Source organism: Artemia franciscana, chromosome 8, assembly GCF_032884065.1.
Source record: "Artemia franciscana chromosome 8, ASM3288406v1, whole genome shotgun sequence".
Taxonomy (NCBI): Eukaryota; Metazoa; Arthropoda; class Branchiopoda; order Anostraca; family Artemiidae; genus Artemia; species Artemia franciscana.
In genome coordinates, this window is record NC_088870.1 from 13,742,748 (window position 1) to 13,747,584 (window position 4,837).

At 34.0% G+C, this 4,837-nt stretch overlaps 1 long non-coding RNA gene across 1 annotated transcript in view; it reads left to right on the plus strand.

Moving 5' to 3' along the window:
- The first annotated feature begins 529 nt into the window (after nt 1-529).
- LOC136030017 (uncharacterized) overlaps nt 530-4,837 on the plus strand; it is a 6,655-nt gene continuing 2,347 nt past the window's right edge. The window contains exons 1-2 of the long non-coding RNA XR_010618169.1: nt 530-642; nt 4,508-4,695. This is a non-coding gene — a long non-coding RNA (uncharacterized LOC136030017). The remainder of the gene's footprint in view (nt 643-4,507; nt 4,696-4,837) is intronic.

Consider the following 4,837-nt stretch of genomic DNA (forward strand, 5'->3'; position numbering starts at 1 on the left):
CTGGAATAATGATTCTGTTATTTGACTACCTATGATCTGTTTGATAAAAATGAGGCTATCAATCTCACTAGGAAAGAATCAAAATTGAAATCAGTCACAAGTTTTTCAACTAAAATATTGTAGTTAACAAGGTCAAATGCTTTTTGAAGATCAATGGAAGTTAAGTTTAATAAGTAATAAAGTTTTTCGAGAACTTTATCTGTTGAGACAGTAGCATAACTTTTCCATTTTGATACAGGCCATATAAGAAACGCTTTACGTCCTTTAAACGACCCACCCTAGTTTATTAATGGAAAAGAGGAGACGTAACTGCTACTTGCAAACTGCCAGAAAATGACCTCTCAAGATAAGTTTTTTCCTCATCCCTCACAAGTACGACAAGAGTTCACACAAAGTAGCGGCAAGTCCCCTGTTGACATCGACGTGACCGTCGGTAATTTTACTCTGTATGTGCCGTCTTTTACTGGAACAGCCACTCCGAAGTCACCATCCAGTTCCAAACCATAAATGTGTTCAAAAAGGATTTGATCAGGACTGGACAAATGCAAACTATGGGTCAGCCTGGGATCCCAGACCATAGTCATGTCACATGACAACACTGGTCAATTTAGCAAGATATTTAAAATGAAAAACCATGACATTGTAAAGACCAATATTTAGGCTATTAGAATATAAGCGTTTATTGCCTTTAAATTCAATCGATCAAGTGTTTTATGGATATGAAATATATTCTTCGCTAATACTGTATATAGTAATCATTAAGAGTCTACATTGATCATGGGGAATGTGTAACATCCTTATAGGCTTATTTTGGATTAAAAAATCTAGGCTAGGCCATTTTGCTTACTCAAATAAAAAGAATCTTATTTTAGTACCAGAGGTAGAGAAAAAGCAACTGGCAACTGAAAATTAAGGCAAAATGTTGTTTTGTATAAATTTCAATAGGTATAGACCTGTCATAAAGGCTTAGGCAAATTTTAGGGCCCTCTAGAGGGAGAAGAAGTGGAGGTTTGTACTCAAAAATACTTTCCTGGACTGGAATATACTTTAGTTTGTAGACCCATCCCCAAAAGTTTCATTTTCCTAACCTAACCCTTTCCAAGATATCCTAGCCAAAAGTTACTAAACTAGAATTTTACCATTGAAAATCAAATGCACTCCAATGGAGCTTTCAGGGAACACCATTCCATTCATCATTGAATTAATTCTTAAACCATTCAGTATTGGGTGCTAAAACTGTTTTATTTGAGAGACTATTCCAGTGGTTTGCTACATAGCAGGAGAAAAACTTTTATTGGTGTCAAGTTTTGATAGATGGTTTAAACTGCTTCTTTGAATGTCTCTCTTTTTAGTGGCAATATTTTGGGAAATTTTAAAATGATTTGGGGGAGGAGTTTGTTATGAAGTAAGCTTAGGCTATATGTCATAAGTTTAGGCCTATCAGCTCTTTTTTGACAGTAAACCAGAGTAGATAATTTAAGCTCCTTTAAATATCCAGAATAAGGCTTGTCTCTCATATTAGATACTGCCTCTTTGGCTCTTCTTTGCACTCCTTCCAAAAGCTGTACATCACCCCTGTATCCTAGTGATGCTATACACATTCAAAAATCAAGCACTAGTCTGACAAGGGCCTTTTACAACCTCATAAAAACATAGGAAGAACTACTGGATATAGTTTTCTTTAAGAGTGCTAGGACAAAGTTTGTATGAGACATGGTATTTTGCAGTTTAAATAAAATCTCTGGAGGCATAGCTATTAGGCTTCACTCTTGCTTATTTTATCAAAGTATATGGTAGCATCAAAATGGTAAGAGAAGGGGGTATTTTGCCTTCTATTTGTTTTTCAATGGTTTCTTTTTCAACTTATATTCCTCTCAGCAGGATTTTAAAGTTCTAACTTAATACCCTTAGCCATTCCCTAGATATTGTCTATTGTACTCTTTTAACAGTCCTACTGCATTTAGTTTGTCTTGATTTTGTTTTACATCCCCCTAAGCTTTTTTAATCCCCCTCAACTCATTTTTAAAGATTTTACCTTTAGACACCTAGCCTTTTTGTAGACTCCAGATGCAACATGCCCCCTTTTCCCAATAATCAAGCTTACATATGAGCAGTGGGCAATACTTGCCCCAGAGGCTTTGGGGGTTTTTGTCATCACTAGAAGCATAGTTATATAACTTTATGACTATTTTGAACAAGATAGACATTCCAAGATTTTCATCACATGTCTTTTGGGGGATTAAAGCTTAAAAAGATGAGATTAGGACTGCTTGCCCTTTAACCATTTTTCAACATCCTCATTAACATGCTCTGAATGTTTAAACTGAATATCCTCAACTGTACTCAAAATATTGCAGATATACCTTTTTGAAAAATTAGATGCACATAGTATCTTTGATTTAGTTAAGCATGCCCCTCAATATATAGTCTTAATACCCTTAACCTTTCTGAAGACACTCAGAATAAAAAATTCTCCCTTTTCCCAACAATAAATCCTGTGATTAAAGAATAGTAAACTGTTGAATTTACAATTGTTGCCTTGGGGGCATTGTATCCCTGAAGGTATTCTGAGGAAAATCACTTAATTTTGGATAGTGTTGAGGAGAAGGGACATCTAAAAAGGGTGGCTTATATGCCCTCAATCTTTTTCTGACATCCCCCTCCATGACCTTGTAAGTTTTAACTTAGTGCCCTCAGCTGATCCTTAGATATTGCCAATACACCCTTTTGACAACTAGCAGGCACATAATGGGTTTTGATTGTTTTTGGTATTTCTATTCAAAGGTGTAAAGCATTATGCCATTCCTATAGGCATAGCTATTTGACCTTCAGGCTATTTTGAACAACATGGCAATTCAAAAATTTTAATTGAATCTTTTTGGGGAGAAGGCAGCTACAGAGGACATGGGAGGGGAACTGGAACCCCCCTAACCAGTTTAAAAAATCCACCTCAACATTTCTCAAGAGTTTCAACTTAACATTCTCAGATGTTCTTAATATATTGCAGTTCCACCTTTTTGATAAATTGAATGCAGATAGTGCCTTGTGATTTAATTTAAGATGCACCTCAAAGTTCTCTAAAGTTTAACCTTAATACCCTTGAACTTCTTAGATGCACCCAGAATAAAAGCTTTCCCCTTTTTAATGATAAATTCTGCATGTAAACAATCAATAAAGTGCATAGTTTACAATCCTTGGCCAGGGGCCATTGGGCCATGAATCTCTGGAAACAATACTATTAGATCTTTTGACTAGTTTGAACAAAATTTGACCATTATTAAGTAGAGGGGCACACATAAAAAGTGCAAGTAAGGAGGAGGGCAGGTTGCCCTCTAATATCTCTTCATCTTCTCCTCATTATATATTGAAAGTTTTAACCTAATACCATCAGGCATTACATCAATACTGCTGACATTTCCTTTTCAACACCAGCCAAGACAAAGTATATTTTGATTGTGCTTTCTGTTTTGATTTACTTTTGTATTTTTTATGTGCTACTCCATGTATTTTATTATTGTTTAGTGTATGTGAAAAATAACTATTAATGGGGCAGTTTTTACAGCACTTGATGTTTACCAAGTGACATAGAGAAATTGCACATTTCTGTCAGTCTGTCTGTTAATCCTGCTTTTACTAGATTGGGCACTTCCAGATAAGCTAGGACAATGAAAGTTGGCAGGCTTATCAGGGACCAGACAAGATTAAATTAGATTTATTCTTGTTTGAATTTTTTAAATTGTTAAATCTTGTTTAAATTGTTTTATGCAGACCACATAGCTTTAAAAAAAGAAAGTATAAACACTGCAAATTTGTATGGAGGGATAAGTACTATTATCCCCTTGGGTTAAATAAGAATGGAGTCTAGAACTGGCCTACCTGAACCCTTAAGATTTGTATAACTATTCTGTATGTATTGTACATATTTAGAAATATTGCAAGGACTGGTCAATACAGCTTCTTGGAAATTTAAATAAATATACTTAACTTAGTCACATCTACAGCATCATACCTACCTAATGGAAGGTTGCTATGGATAGCTTGTACTCCTACAGATTTTTTTTTTTCAGAATCTATTTTACTAATTTCTCTTCTTTGATTGAGAATGCCCCCATCATGTGCCTAGTATTTTAAATTATAAGTACTGGTGGTTAGAATGCAATCAGTTACAATTACTAGATACAAAAAAAAAAAAAAACAGTAAAGAAAGAACAAATGTAAATCATTGATGTAACTGAGAGCCCTAGCCCAATTCTGCTCACAAGGCAAAAATAATATAATACAGTATTATTATAATACAATATTATTATTACAGTATTTTATTATTATTAATATATTAATATAATTACGTAATGAAAAATACAGCTGTTTAAAAGGGCCAAAAGTTGTTTATAGTTCTTTGTATCATTGATGAAAACATTTAAAAAAACTTCTTATAAACTAAACTTTTATATCTCTTTCTGTACTCTTCCCTGTGTAAAAAAAATAATATTCATTTGTATTTTTTCAGCCTTTTCTTGATGGAGACAAGACGGCCAAGCCCAATCATCAAAGATGCTTTTGGAGAAAAGTTTTAGAGATGCTTCAAATAATATTTCTTATAGTCACTGTTTTCATAATCTATGTATCCTTCCAAAATGTATTTCAATGTCAAAAACCAGAAATTCAATTTAAAAGGTCTGCTCCAGTCTCATGCAGGTAATTTAATAAAATTATCTTCTACTTTGATACTTACGTGCACACATATTTAAGCCCTGAGAGAGAGGGGTTCAGAGGAATTTTTCAAAAGAAGAAGGGGATACTTTTGACTAATTTTAGGGCATGACTTGACTAATATTTG